We start from the raw sequence: 16,654 nt of genomic DNA, 5'->3' as shown, positions 1-16,654 counted from the left end.
AGAACACGAGCCCTCGGGAGGGCGTACAGAACTTTGACCATGGCCCGAAAGCGGGGACTATGTCTTATCATGTCAAGAACGTCGTGAAGGGAGCCCCAGTCCACCGAGTCAAAGTCTACCAGGAAAAATGTATTATTTATACAGAGATTACTCCAATCGGTTTGTAACTTTTATGCACTGTGAATAACAGCTTTTGTAGTTTTGTTACCATGAAAGCTGATGTTACTTATTTTGTCAGTTTAAAATAAAAAAAAAGCTCAGTGACCACTACAAAATGCAACCAGTGATATTCAGGACTCAGAAATTTCAATCACTGAGGCAAAACCCTGGGCTACTTTAACTGCTTTATAGGTGTAGTACGATATTTCAGCAAAGGGATAGTGGAGCCTGTCATCCAAACGCACATTTTTTTCCTTCGTGCTGAAATATATTTTCTCCCACTGAGAAAGCCTTTCTCCTACACCCCCACCAAATCTGGGGATGAACCCCTTCCCTTCCTCCTCCTTGGATGGAGTAACAGTCTGACCCCTTCCAGGATGGGAAGGTGTTCAATTGGAATCTGCGCGTGCTCACAGACATACATGCTTGTGATCGTTTCACTACTTAAAAGGCAAACCTCACCTTGTTCTGCCGACTTTCCACTTTTTGCAGGGGATTTACAATTGTCTATTTCTTCACACACTTGGAGGAGAATTCTGCAATAGAAAATCCAAGAATCCTTTTGCGAATTCCTAGCAGGTGGAAATGAGGCGTTTTCAGTTGTAAGTATGCGTTTATGGCCGAAATAGTATTTGTGGATAGGGCCCCAAGTTTTTATTATAATAAATGTAAGGCTCTGTTATGTATTAATACAAAATTGTATATTATCAGCTGAGTGAATGACATTGGTGTCCATTATGAGTGGCCCTGTAAATGGGATGGATTGTCCGCACCCCTTGACTTACCAATACCATGGGTAGTGGTAGCTCCAGGGGTGGAGGAACTCAGGCCCAATACAAGTTGTTCCTTGAGGGTGCACTAAAAGAAGAGGAATTACCAGGGGAATCTGTAATTTCCAGTTCTGATGCCTTACTTTCAGTGCAATTTCCAGGTATGATGACTCATTTTCATTCCACATTTCACCCAGATAATTTCTGCTGTTTTTCAGCTGCCGAAATCTATGGGTGAAAGTTAAGAAATCCATGGTGTTCCTGCAGATCTCATGCTTTAAGATAGGGCGGTAAATGTTCCTAACTACCCCATCACAATTAAGAGGCCATATAGTGTGTTAATCTCTAGAAAGTAAAATTTAGCGGACTGACTGACTGAGTATTGTTTTCTGTGAAATACACTTATAATAAACCTGCACATTACTTGAAACACATTTCACTGTTATCTTGGCTAACTTTCTTTGTCAGAATATGCCTCTCACAATGAAAATGTCTTCTTGGATGAGAAAAGGTCTTACTGTGAGACTTTGTCTTCTACAGCCAGATTTCTGTGAGGAAAAGTTAAGCATAATTGAATGCTATGAAAAATGCAAACAATTTTGCACATTTTGCATAACATCAAATTCAGAAATTACATAAGATTCCACTGGCATAACAAAAACTTCGAGCTGGCCTAAAATAGGGCTCCCAGTTTTATGTTCTTTCCTTTTTTCCACTGGAGTGAAGCTGGTCTGGCTGATGAGGGGTGATACGCTGAAACCGGTCCCAGGATGCTTGATTCTGGTACAGGGAGGCCCTGGCATGGCAGTTCGGTCTGGACTGTTTCCACGGGGAGCAGGTTCAAGACTGATTTGCATATGGCTGGGTCTAAATTGGAATGGCATGGTGAGCAAAAAATATAGATTTAGGCCAAGATCTCTGTACTGGGGGTGAATGTTTTATGTTGTTCAGCATTTTGTCCATCAGTTGTTCTTTTTGCATTTGTCAACCTGAGTGGGACTGGTATGCCCAGACGGGGGTCCTGTGATCTTCATGCCACTGTAGTCAAGCTAGCCTGGCTGATGAAGGATGATGCCCCGAAACCAGTCCCAGGATGCTTGTTTCCTGTCCAGGGAGGACCTGGCCTGGCAGTTCGGGCTGGATGGTTTATATGGGGAGCAGGTTCATGACTGATTTACATATGGCTGTGTACAAACTGGAATGGAATGGTAAGCAAAAAAAACTATGGATTTAGGGCCCAGTTCTCTGTGCTGGGGTGAATGTTTGTTTGACATTGTTCTGCATTCTTTCCATCAATTGTTCTTTTCGCATTGATCACATATATTTATAGTTATTGAGTTTTCCATTTTTCATTGACGTGTTTAAATTATTTTATTTCTTAGAATCACATGCAAACATGCTGTAAATGAGTTATTTTATTTAACTGTACAGAATAGCTTTGCTGTGGATGCTCACTAACAACCAATAAATGTGAGAAGAGTTGGTGAATGTGACATTGTAAGATAAGTATGTTAGTAAAAGTGGTAAAGTCTAGTGACCAAGCATAAAGCATACAGTGAGCTGGAATGGCTGCTGAATATAGGAGGTCCTACAAGTCCAAGAAGATGGTGCTTGAGGGCTTTTTGCAGACATCTAGGGAGGGGCTGGATCTCAATTTGAGGAGCGGGCAACTGCAGGGATGGAAATTCTCTCTCTCTTTGGGAGAGGCATGAAATTTGGAGGTGGCAAGGTTATATTGAGTTAAGATCGAAACTATGCCAAAAGATGCAAAGTGAATTTGAACAATAGAGTGAAGGGAGTGCTTTGTTACCTGGATGTGGTGGTGGATCTCTAAAGGTTGAGGAAAGTGGTAATGACAAAGCAGATAGCTTTCTCAAGTTTTTGAAGTTGTATTTATTTGCAATGGCTCCCACATTACGGCAATTATCGAGGTCACTCATAGGTTCAAGGGTGACTTTCTAGATCCCACTGACTGCCTTGGGCCTTGAGACCCCTACCCCATCGGGGATCACACTCGGGTTCAGAGCCAGACCTAGCCATGCTACTTTTCTCTGAGAGTCGGATAGAGAAAACAAAACTTCCAGCACTTCTTGACATTCGTGAGAAGCATTCCCCCTATTAATATGGAGATCGGAGAAGGACCAGGAGCTGATCCCTACCTTGCACTGTCACTAGTAGGCCCATCCTCAATCGCAGAATTCCTCACGTGCCCCAGAAGCAGCAAATTAGCATTCCTCAGATTTACAGAGGTGATCCCAAACCTGTGAGTTGCCTCCCCAATCCCAAAGGAACCGGACACAGGGGTAGTGGGTGCCAGCAGCCCGAGATTTTAGTAGCAAAAAGGTCAACCATCCTTTTTCTGGCAGAGACCAATCAGCATTAGCTGATATGTCAACAGAGGGGCCCAAAAGGGTGCCTACCTGAAATGCTTGGGGTATATGTGTAAATGACCCCGAAACCAGCCCCAACCACCGCCACCAGTACTACAGTACCAGAAGCATCGTATGGAGTAGCAGCCATTTCATGAGCCAAGCCGGCTGGATGTTGACAGCATGCCCTGGAATCATTAGTTGTTAGTATCTCAAGCTTCTCAAACAGTTCAATGGCTTTCTTGGGTACCCTCGGCTCCTTGGGCTCCCTAGATTTCCTATTTGTGCTCGCTGGCTGGTCCTGCGGCCAGACACGGGCAAGTACCTCTCCTGATGGCCTGTCATCACCAGCCTTGTCAGCCTTGCTGGAATGGTGCCCTCCTTCCTCATCTGGACCGTCACTCAAAATAGAGCCAAGAGTGCCGGCACCAAGCCTACCAGGAGCAGTGCAAAGACTGCTTCCCTCCATGCAAAGTCAATGCCTCCCCTGCCACTGCCTTTGGACACCTGGACACCCGGGTTAAGCAGATAGGCAGGTGAGGTAGAGCGCAGCTGCTGCTTCACTGGAACCATGTAGAGCAGCGTCAGAACAAATGCTGCATTAAAGCGGGCCAATCACGAACCCTGCAGAGTATTCCTAGATTTCAAACAGGGAATGACCAACATTCTTCAACATCGAGGGGATACAGGAGCCACATCTGCCACATCAGCCATGCGCCGCCAGCATCCGTACCCGGTTGTTAATATTCTTTCATGCACCTACAAAGGTCCAGATTTATTATTATTCTTTCAGGTAATCAAGCAACTCTGTAAATCACTTTGTGATGTAGATTAACACAGCAGCGCATATCCACTTTCTGGTACAAAATATATTTTGCTTTCAAAAGTTGACATATACGCAGTACAGAATGACATTGCAGTAAGGAATTGTCAGCACTCCTCATTATTTATGCAAGGGAGTGTAGTGGGGCCAAAACACCACAAAGATCCACACATTTTCAATGAAAACCAGATCTAATAATAGAGAACGTGTGTGTATTTGTTTGTGTGTGTTCAGCTTCTTCCTCCAAACATAACACTGCCCCTTACACAAAATCATGTAAAATTGTTAATTTTCCATAAAGAGGACTACCTCCCAATAGCTAGACTCAAGCATTTTCATATGAATATTGTCTTTCACATTAACCCTCATACTGCCAGTGCATGGAATGGATAATTTCAGAAACAAATTGCAATGCCATGAAACTCAAAGGATGGAGTCCAACAGTCCCCATTTTCCTAAACATACATTGAAATACCAAATATTCCAAGAAAGTTCAAAAGTACTGTTTTACAGATTACAATGGATCATATTGTCAAATCATTTTTTTTTAAATTTTGGGTTCCTTTGTTCATCAATTTGTGTCAACTTTGTTTCTCAGAGACATTTGAATAGTTCCTTTGTCAGGTGTGCATGAGTAGCTCAACAAGACCAGTGTTTGGTTCCCTGCTGGTATTTGTAGTTTTACATATCCCATTATATAACCTGTACTACAAGTATCAAAATATAAAGATAAAGGACTCCGATTTGATATGTCACATCTTGAGATCTCTGTGGCAGAAAGGAGTCAAGATGTGCCCCATGATTCCTTTATTTCACCTTATAATGATGTAGTGTTGATAAAATGTATTCCATTTGCGAGCCCTAAATTGAAATCCTTAAATTGTATACAGATCTTGCACAGCCAGGAAAGCTCTATCACTATCTATAAGGATTAAGATAAGTCAGTGGTTAGGGGCTTTGAGTATGTTAGACCTCACACCTGCCAGCTTATGCCTTTTGATAAATTTCCTCACATAACCTCAAACAACACAGGAAGTATCCCTCTGCTCTGTGAAGTAAATACACCATCAAGACCCCTACAGCTCACGCAAGAGATCCAAACATTCATAAACATTGGAAGGGACGAGGCAAACAACTCCTCTGAGATGTAACTGTGCAGACAGTATTCCTGCAAGACGTTTTTCAATCAATCAATCAATCAGTGACACTTATAAAGCGCGCTACATACCCGTAGGGTCTCAAGGCGCTGGGGGGGGAGGGGGTGCCGCTACTGCTCGAACAGCCAGGTCTTCAGCTTCTTCCTGAAGGAGAGGTGGTCTTGGGTCAGGCGCAAGGTCGGGCGGGAGGGAGTTCCAGGTCTTGGCGGCCAGGTAGGAGAAGGACCTTCCTCCTGTAGTCGCTCTTCGGATGCGGGGGACGGCGGCGAGGGCGTGGTTGGCTGATCGGAGGTGGCGTTTGGGAGCGTAGAAGTTGACTCGGCTGTTGAGGTAGCTCGGGCCTTGGTCGTGTAGGGCTTTGTGTGCGTGGGTGAGGAGGCGGAAGGTGATTCTTTTGTTGACGGGGAGCCAGTGAAGGTCTCTCAGATGTCCGGAGATGTGGCTGGTTCGTGGGATGTCGAGGATGAGTCTGGCTGAGGCGTTCTGGATCCGCTGGAGTCTCTTCTGGAGCTTGGCGGTGGTACCGGCGTAGAGGGCGTTGCCGTAGTCCAGTCGGCTGGTGACGAGGGCCTGGGTGACGGTCTTCCTGGTCTCGGTGGGGATCCACCAGAAGATCTTCCGTAGCATGCGTAGGATGTTGAAGCACGCCGAGGAGACGTTGTTGACTTGCCTGGTCATGGAGAGGGAGGAGTCCAGGATGAAGCCCAGGTTGCGTGCATGGTTTGTCGGTTTGGGTGCGGTGCCCAGGGCGGGAGGCCACCAGGAGTCGTCCCAGGCGGAGGGTGAGGAGCCCAGGATGAGGACCTCCGTCTTGTCCGAGTTCAGTTTCAGGCGGCTGGTCGTCATCCACTCGGCTACCTCTTTCATCCCTTCGTGCAGGTTGGCTCTGGCGGCGGCGGGGTCGTTGGTCAGGGAGAGGATCAGCTGGGTGTCGTCGGCGTAGGAGATTATGCTGAGGTTGTGTTTGCGTACGATGGCCGCGAGGGGGCTCATGTAGACGTTGAAGAGGGTGGGGCTCAGAGATGATCCTTGAGGGACGCCGCAGATGACTTCGGAGGCCTCTGACTTGTACGGTGGTAGGCGGACTCTCTGCGTTCTTCCGTCGAGGAAGGAGATGATCCATTCCAGTGCCTTGTCCTGGATTCCGATGTTGCTGAGGCGCCGTACTAGGGTGCGGTGGCAGACCGTGTCGAATGCCGCGGAGAGGTCTAGGAGGCTGAGGGCCGCTGTTTCTCCATTGTCCATCAGGGCTCGGATGTCATCGGTGGCGGCGATGAGGGCGGTCTCGGTGCTGTGATTGGCTCGGAAGCCGGACTGTGAGGGGTCGAGGGATCCGTTCGTCTCGAGGAAGGCGGCCATCTGCTTGTTGACGGTCTTCTCGATGATTTTGGCTGGAAACGGGAGGAGCGAGATGGGGCGGTAGTTCTTGAGGTCGGTGGGGTCCGCTGTTGGTTTCTTGAGTAGAGCGCTGAGTTCGGCGTGTTTCCAGCTCTCAGGGAAGATGGTGGTGTCGAAGGATGTGTTGATGATGTCTCGCAAGTGGGGTGCGATGACAGCGTCGGCCTTGTTGAAGACGTGGTGAGGGCAGGGGTCGGTCGGTGATCCGGAGTGGATGGAGTTCATCGTGCGGATGGTGTCTTCGGTGCTGATCGGGGTCCAGGCGTGGAGGGTGGTGGTGGGGGGTGGTTGTTCGGTCATGGTGTGCGTTGGTTGGTTGTTGAAGCTGTTGTGTATGTCCGCGATCTTGTTGTGGAAGTATGAAGCGAGGGAGTTGCAGAGGTCTTGCGATGGGGTGATATCGTTGTTTCCTGCGCTGGGGTTGGAAAGCTCTTTCACGATGTTGAAGAGTTCCTTGCAGTTGTGTGCGTTGTTGTCCAACCGGTCCTTGAATGCTGTTTTCTTGGTGGCGCGGATCAGCTGGTGGTGTTTCCGGGTGGCAAGTTTGAAGGAGGTCCTGTTGTCCGGTGTCGGTTCCCTTCTCCAGACTTTCTCGAGGGCTCGGCAGTTCTTCTTGGAGCTCTTGAGTTCGTCGGTGAACCATGGGGCCTTCTTGCTGCCGGGTCTGCTAGGCGGGGTCCTCAGTGGGGCGAGTTCGTCCGCGCAGTTGCTGATCCACTTCGTGAGGTTGTCGGCGGCCTGGCTGGGGTTCGCTGAGCTGGCAGGAGGGTGCTGGCTCAGGGAGGTGGCGAGCTGGTCTGCTGTGATCTTGTTCCAGCTTCTGCGGGCGGCCTGTTGCTGGTGTTGGTGGGTCGTCGTTCTCTTGAAGGTGAAGTGGACGCAGCTGTGGTCCGTCCATTGAAGCTCTGTGGCGTGGCTGAAGTCGATGTCTGTGCTGGAAGAGAAGACTGCGTCGAGTGTGTGTCCGGCGAGGTGGGTGGGGGTGGACACCAGTTGCTTGAGTCCAAGGTTGGCGAGGTTGTCGAGCAGGGTGCTGGTGTTGCGGTCGTTGTTGTTCTCCAGATGGAAGTTGAGGTCTCCCAGGAGGATGTAGTCAGCGGAGGGGAGGGCATGCGGGCTTACGAAGTCGGCGATGTCCTCGCTGAATTGTGTGCGTGGTCCAGGGGGTCGGTAGATCAGGGTGCCTCTGAGGGTGGTGTTCGGGTTGGTGTGGATCTGGAAATGCAGGTGTTCGGCGCTGGTCAGGGTGTTGTCGGTGCTGGTCGTGAGACGGATGGTGTTCCTGTGGATGATGGCGATGCCTCCTCCCATCTGGTTGGCGTTTCGGTCCCTCCGGACGATCTTGTAGCCCTCTGGGATAGCGATGGCGATGTCGGGAGCTGAAGAGGCGTTCATCCAGGTCTCCGTGAGGAAGGCAACGTCAGGGGCTGTGGCGTCTAGAAGGTTCCAGAGTTCGATGGCGTGTCTGTGGACGGAGCGGGTGTTGAGCAGGATGCACTTGAGGTGGGTGCTGCTGGTGTTCGACTTGGCGGGTGCTGGTGCGAGGCTGGTCCGGATGCAGGAGAACTTGCAGGCGTGGCAGCTGAAAGGTCCGTGGGTACGTCGTGGAGTGGCTTGATGGCATTCTGGGAGTCGGCCGGTGTTGAGTGCGGTGAGGGTGGCGGCGGAGTACGTCAGGCGGGTCGGTCGGGGTCCTCGTGGGCCAGGGGTCCTGGCACTGGGCGCGGTCCAGGCACGGACGGGCGCAGACGGGCTTACCTTTGGCGCGCCTTCGGCGCACAAACGGCGCACCCGCTGCGCGTGACCGCTGCGCGTGACCGCTGCGCGTTCGCACGGTCGCCATTTAAGGCGAAGTGCGCGGGTGGGCGGAGCAGCTGGGAGGCGGGAGCGGGGAGGGTACAGAATAGAAAAAGGGGCGGGGAAAAGCGGCGGTGGCGGGAAGGGAGAGCGGAGGGCGGCGAGGTAGGCGGACAACAAGGAAGGAAAACCAAAACACAGGCACAACGAAATAAATAAAAACAGGCACAAATTACAGTAAAAACAAGGCAAAAACAACAACAGCGGAGGCAGCCGGCAGCCGGCAACGAGGCAGGCAGCGAGGCAGAGGGCAGGCAAGGGGCACACGCAGCAGCTGGTGGCCGTGCGGCGCGGGGGTGTCCCACAAGTGGGTCACACTCACCTGCGTCGCACGGTCGCCATTTAAGGCCAAGTGCGCGGGTGGGCGGAGCAGCTGGGAGGCGGGAGCGGGGAGGGTACAGAATAGAAAAAGGGGCGGGGAAAAGCGGCGGTGGCGGGAAGGGAGAGCGGAGGGCGGCGAGGTAGGCGGACAACAAGGAAGGAAAACCAAAACACAGGCACAACAAAATAAATAAAAACAGGCACAAATTACAGTAAAAACAAGGCAAAAACAACAACAGCGGAGGCAGCCGGCAGCCGGCAACGAGGCAGGCAGCGAGGCAGAGGGCAGGCAAGGGGCACACGCAGCAGCTGGTGGCCGTGCGGCGCGGGGGTGTCCCAGTTGCTGGTAGTAATCTTGTACCCTTAAAATAGGTCTAAATTTAAAGTATGATGAGGAGTAGGCAGAGCAGTAACTCTGGAAAATCAAGAGGGGGTTATGAAGAACCAAAAATATATTTTCCTCAACAATGTAGGTCCCATCATTCTCAATTATCATTGCTCAGGCAGCAATGCCATAGTGCATTTTGAAGAAAATTATAGGTAATGAAAAAGAGAATATGAAACAAAATGTCTTCTTCCTCTTTCATTTAACAGTTTCCAGTCCCAATTATTGATTTACATAGTATAAGGCCATCAGATGCATAATCAGAAAGTAGCTTAAGTAGTGAGCAAGAACAACTGTGAAAATGGGGAATAATCTGTTAAGAATGGTAATTCCCCATACACCATGTGTCAGTTGCATCCAGACAATCCTTGAAAGAAGCATGACAACGAAGTTGGTTGGGTAAATTCTAGAAATAAGTATGAGAGGTGTGATGAAATAAACCTCAAAATGCCACGGCAAGCTTCTCAACCAAACATAAGTAAATATTCAATAGGGTTTAGTCTCTCGTTTTTTTTACTATGTCTATCCTCTTCATCTTCATTAAGATATCTGTGCACCTTCAAAAGTGAAGCCTACAGGCTCTCAAGAAATGGGCTTGACAATGTTGGGCCTCTGTTTTGATACAAAAAAGACTGGTCAGTTGGGCTCTCCAAAAGTCAGGCAATGCAGACAGTCCTAGCGAATTTTCAACCAAGTAGCTGCAAAAGACATTAGCGTCAACTCTGGGAACTGGTTCTACATTTCAACAATAGGGTTTTAAGAAATCTACTTCTGGTATTTTAAGACTTCCAGCCCATGTGGCCATAATCCTATAGCTATTAGGTGAAGAATAAGCCATTTAATATTTAAATGTTAAATGGTACTTATTAAAGATAAGATGAGAAAGGCCAAACTTAATGATAAACGAAACATACAATATTCAATGTCTCTAAACTTAAAGTTATGACTCATGAGAGGGCCTTCAACATAAAGCTTTTGCTATCTGACAGATAACGTCAGTCCTGGAAAAATGAGGAACTGTGTTGTAGCAGAGTCTGCATCCACAAATGTGTACATACAGATATCTATACAAGTTTAGGGTGCAGAAAAAAGAATCTTGCCCGAGATCTTCGTGTGAAGTAGACAAATTGGCAAGAAGTTCACACTCATTAAATTGATCCTGCACACCTATTTTCCCCTTTCAAACATGGATATTTTCTTTTTTGGTCTATTGCCGTAAACCTGTATTACTATTGTTGCAATATTTTGACATTTCTTTTTCTCTCCTACCTCTGTAGACTTAATAGTTTCCTCATAGAATTTCTGCTTCTTCAACCTCCCTGCCTCTGTTTCTTCCTTTCCTCTGTATCTAATCCCTGTTTTGAACTTTGATCCATTTTCTGCAGTCCCTTGAAACTATTTTACGCTAAATTGCATGTTATCTTTTGAATTATATAGTGTTCTTCTCTAGCACAAAAGGATTAAGCAGCTGAAAGTTATTTTGACATTTATGACATCAGTTTCAATCTTGTATATGTTTGACAAATTTCACCATAGATAAATAGCCTAAGCTTGATTCACAAACTACACTTTGTAGTACATTTTGTAGTACTACAAAAGTTACTTCTGAGTGCTATTCACAAACAGCACTTTTGTAGCAACTAACACTTTTGTAGTGACTTACACTTTTGTGATACATGCCTACCTCAATTATTTTCTATGGGAGTGTGTTATAGTACCAGTACGTAGTGCTGGACATACTACAAAAGTGTTAATTACTACAAAAGTGTAAGTTACTACAAAAGTGTAGATTGTGAATACCGAAAAGTAGAAAACTTACTCCAAAGTGTAAATGTACTCAAAAATGTATGTTACCTTTGTGAATCAGGCCCGAAGGGAGACCATTCGTGTTTGGATTTGTGATTGGCTACTTGAGAACAATTTCTCAAAAAGTAATTATTTTTCAGTTCTCTTGGACAATATTTAAGCAAAAACATAATGCTGGCAATGGGTCTCTCAGGCAAAATTAGTAATAGGCAGAGCAAGTTCAGACAAGCCGAAAAGTTCATAGAAGAATCTTTAGCTATTTCTTTTACAAGTGTTTGCTGCACCCCCTGCAGTTTTAAGGGTACACAGTGAATCCTGTGTTTTTTATGTGGTACTACCGCCATCCAATAAACACCAGTAGTGCAGTTTGCAATGTTTACAGGGTGCAATATTGCTACATCTTTCAGAATCACAGATCTCCAAAATGGAGGTTAACACAATATACGGCATTTTTTCCTTGTTGAAAGGTATAAACACTAAGAATTTGGGAGCATATCATCAAGGGGCGACGATAATATTATCGCCGCTTTAGAGCCCGTTTTCAGGCGAAAAGCGGCGATAATATTATCGCATTATCATCAAAGGTACGCTAGCGTGTGATTCCTTGGCGTATCGCCCCTTTTCCACACGTCTCGCCTCGCATCGATAATGAGATGCAAAGGAGGTGTGGCTGTGGAAACAACATGGGATAATATCGCGAAGGCAGCTTCGCGATATTATCAAGGAGGGTTAGCGATATTTAAAATCATGTTAAGTATGCCTTAACACAGGAAATTAACGTCTGGTAAATTCCTGACTAAGGCATACCTAACATGGGGGGTGGATTGTGTGGCTAAGACCACAGGCCCTATCATCTAGGATATCGCCGTTTCCCACCATGGAAAACGGCAATATCCCAACTATCTCTGGAATTTTTATCGCCTCAGCGATGCGCATTGTTGATAACGCACAAACTGGGCGATAAATTTCAGAGATAGCCTGCGATAAATATGCAAGCGCTAAGCGCGCTTTGCGATATTTATCACCGGTCCTTTAAAATATGCCCCGTCATTTTTTCCCCTAAGAGAAATTCAATCATGGTTTACCTGGAGAAGATTGTGTGGGTAAAACCCTCCTCTATTGTCTGTACTTACTACTCATCTCAAAAAACAGGAGACACATTTTGGACCTTACTCTGATTTTCAAAATTTTCTGAGGTTTTTAAAGGCTTTATACTTATTGACACTTTTTGTGGAGACAGAGGTATATGTGCAATTTTACATATGCTTCTATATGCCCAGTAGCCCCTCAGATCGAGAAGAGATTAAACTGGTAATTCCTTAACGTGCTAAGGGAATATGCTGGTTATATGTATTTCCTACTGCCTGATGTCAGGGTACAGCACACAAGATTTACTGGCAGAAAAGTAAAAATTAAAACTTTTTTTAAACAGAAAACTGATGGTGCAAACGGTTACAGGTTTGGTTTTTATGAAAATATTTACTCAACTACAACACCTTTACCCTTTATACTGCATATTTGGACTATGTTCTAAATCAGTTATGGTATCCTCATGCATTTATGGTTTTTCCACTATTACAAATCCAGATTTTCCTTTTTTCCAATGTATCTGCCAAATTTCAATCTGCAATGGTATTTTTTTTAACTGGTTTCAGCTTTCAGAGGGAATAACATGGGGCGCTTTATTAAAGCTCTTATAGTCTATTCCATTTATATAAACTATCTGTCTAAATTCATGAGGCTGTATACAATTTAGCAACGAACGCAGCACCCTTTCTGTGCTATCTATGACACAATATTGATTCTTTAATAAGAGATACGTGGCAATCTCATTGCGTAAGTGTTTAAATATCACAGAATAGAATGTTTCTATACCATTTGCACAATTAACTAATGTGGTTATTGAAGACCATTCTAAATGATTTCATTAAAATACAAGCTGGGGTGTGACCAGGAGCCATATTTGCAAAGGTGCATGTGAGCAAAACAAATGTGTGTGCCCATTTCTCTTCTCCAGCTGCTTTTTTAAGTATTGCAGAATGAGTTCAATATGCGTGTGTGACCTTTTTTCTAATATATACTGTGGAGGCAGGAAGTTAATGCATGTACTGTCAAAAATTTGCCTAATGCAAATAAAGGAGTGTCTTTGCCTTTGCACCCATGCATATTACTTATGCAAGGGCATGGACAGAAAGTCCTAAAAAGACTGGCCAACAATCCAGTATCCATTGGGTGGAGCACAATTAAAGATCTAATCTAGAGAACACTTTAGGAAGGAGCACAGAGGGTCTCAGGAAGCCCCCTCCTGCAGAGATCTTTCAATTGAGGATGGCGAAGTCAGGCAATGCATCTTCATTTAGAGTTTCATTTGACTCCTGCAAAGAAAGTTCAGAGACGCTGCAGTGCCGTAAGAACCACACTGTCAGTATCTATTTAGTGGCAACCCCGACTGTAACACCTCAGGGAAGTCAAGATGTATAAGAATATGATTATTATCTCCCTATTACAGTTTTTCCCTTCATGTCTTCTCTCTCTCTCTCTAGGTTGGATCTAGGAATGCCTAGTGGACGTTCCGTTAGGCGCACTGACGCCAATTAACCAGAATATAGGTAATATAGGAATACTGAGTGTCACCGTCTCAGATTCCTATTTTCAATCCTTTTTTCACTTTGAGCACGGTCTTGATGAAGCGTCAAGGGATCCACTAGGGACCCATATGAGGTGTGAAGCATGCCGACCTAACATTTTCACTATCTCTATCACTTTCACTCACTGACAAGAGAACAGAAGGAAAATACTCACCCCTCGGATATAATTTCTCTAGAGGCCTTCCTTGTCATCCATTTTGACCTTACCACTCAGTCCCTTGAATAAAGGTTTTAGGGTACCGGCGTGGTAATTTTAATTCACTCACCAAAACCCCCCCACACACCCGCACTCACAACTGCGGTGTTACTCCAAAAAGAACTCCGACAAAGAGCCCTCTCGTGGGGCCTGTGGGGGACTGCAGTGCCACCCCTACGAGGAACAACGCCCGATGATGAAGCATGACACCTCAATCGGTGTGTGTGAGGGCACTTTTACCAAAAGGAGAAATTCCCCCACCTCCACAGTGTTTCGTTTCCAACCATTTTTGTGAGTTAAGTCTCACTCACTACTTATTCTAGTGACCGCATTGGCCAACTTCTCCTTTTCTTTAGGAACAGTTACCCTTGAGTGATTATCTAGTCATGAAGCCTGAAGGTGGATGCAGCATTTTATACCATCAACCCATGTCAGTGCCTTCTGGGCACCCCTCAAAGGTCAGAAGAATGGTTTCCATAGAAATGTAGAGCTAAGGGTGAACCTCAAAGAATGTGTTTGCATAATGTGTGATCTGCATCTAATGTGCCAACTCACAATCTGTACACTCCAGACAACAGATGTGTTGTTAATTGATTGCAAAGATCTTGTGTCAGGCACTCTGGCACAAATAAAGGCTGTGCGCCAATTTTCTAATCTGGTCCCAAAAAGGGAAGAGAGCAAACATTAATGATGACTTGTTTATATCTGTTATTTATTGCCAGCATCCAGAGACTTATCACCACTATAAAAGTATAGGTGTATCCAATACCTAACCAAGTGGTGATCATTTTATCTTATTCTTGCTGGAGAACCAAGGGCTCCACTGTCTTGAATAATATCAACTGTATACAAGAGCGCAATTTAAATGAACCAAAATCAGAACTCGGCTTATAGACCATAATACTTTACTCTAAAATATAGAACTTAAGGTTTGGAATGAGAGCAGTGATAAATTAAGGGAGATATGGTTTGCCATTGAGGTGCTAAAACTCTAAGAAACAAGGCTGTTGTGGACTGTCTCATGACTGTTTCCTGTAATTGAGATATGTGTATCAAGAACTGCCTGTAGAGATCTGTGAGGAACATTGCAGGTCACGGTTTAAAACCCAAATGAATTCACTCGGCTTTTTCTATTGTGAAGGTTGATAAAATAGGTACCAATAATTTGGGAAATTTTCAAGCACTAAAGGCTAAATTGTCTTGCTGCATGTACGGGCATGAATCACACTAGCTCATCATGGTATGCTTAGAAGTTTGGGAAACACTGTGAAGTTGATGATTTAGGCCCTTATTATAACAAATGGAGGAAGGCAGCATCATTAGTTTCGCATCAGGAATTACTCATATCACATATAGTTGGGTAATTGCAAGTATACAGAATTACCACATTATTACAAGATTTTCTTCGAAGAAAGGATATTTTGCATGAAATTCTGTCTTTTCACCATGATTTCCATATATAACTCTAAAAGGTAGTTCACCTGGGGAAAGTCCCCAAGCGCAGATTGACAACATTACTTGTAATCCCATTTCAACCTTTAGCACCTATTATGTCTGAGGAAAATAAAGTTTCTTCTTTTTGATGATAGCCCAAGGACTGCAGTTACAGCATTTATTATGGCACGTTTGGACTATTGTAATGGTCTCTATCTGAACATCCAAAGGAGACTCATGAACAAACTCCAAGTAGTTCAGAATGCAGCAGCCAGGCTATTGATGGGCACATCTAGGTTTGTCTCAATCAAGAGGGAACTAAGAGAGCTTCCTAACCTACCTTTTCACCTTCAGAAATGCAACCGGGCTCCTTTCCTCCAGATGGGATCTGAAAACTTGGCTTTTCACTGTATAGATGCCGCACTTCGTGGGAACCCTTTGGGCAGCACTCAGCACCAGGACACCTTATGGTAACAGCCGCACTTTAGAAATTTTAATAACATAGCATAACATGGGTTGAATCAGTACTTCCACAACACTCATAATCATCCTGAGAAACTGGAAGTGCATACACACAAGAGAAGTGTTGAGCAAGCATAGGTAATTGCTATAAGTTTGGTATAATTATTCCACATGTCTCATAAAGGCGCATTGCAAAAGGTCACATGTGGCATGCATACATGGGTTTATGCAAACAGATCAACACACCTACAGATTTCACTGCACATAAAGATCAACACATACAAGCACCATCTCTTTCTTGCTTACCTCTCTCTCATGCTCAGTGGAATCCACCCGTGTCAGGGAGAATAGATACAGTGTGCAACCGTGAGTGACATTACCAAAGATAAATGTGTTTGTGAACAGTAACTGCAAAAGCACCAGAGCAGTGAGCGCCAGATATATGCCTTGCAAGTCCCAAGAAAAGAAAAAAACACGTGCCCTGTGACAATGGTTCTAATAGAATTCGTTTCCATCTTTTCTGGCAGTCCTTCGACTTTGAGTGGACAATGCTTTACAACCTTACAACACCTGCTGAATTGCTGCTTTGTTTTTCAACTAAGACCGACAGGATGCATTCCAAATTACATGAGTTAACTATGGGAATCAAAACTACACATTTCGCATTACTGCAGTCATGTGCATGTGAGCTGTGCTGAAAAGGAATCACAGCAATGCCAATAATGGCCAGTGCAAACACACAACTTCTTTAACGTCACACTTCAATAGTATGAGGAAGCGCCATATGCAAATTGTGCAATAGCTAAACCCAATCCATCATGCATGACACTTGAATTCTTCACCAGTTACCAGGTTTATCTTTCTGCATT

Source organism: Triturus cristatus, chromosome 7 (assembly GCF_964204655.1).
Source record: "Triturus cristatus chromosome 7, aTriCri1.1, whole genome shotgun sequence".
Lineage (NCBI taxonomy): Eukaryota > Metazoa > Chordata > Amphibia > Caudata > Salamandridae > Triturus > Triturus cristatus.
This window is presented reverse-complemented; position numbering follows the sequence as displayed.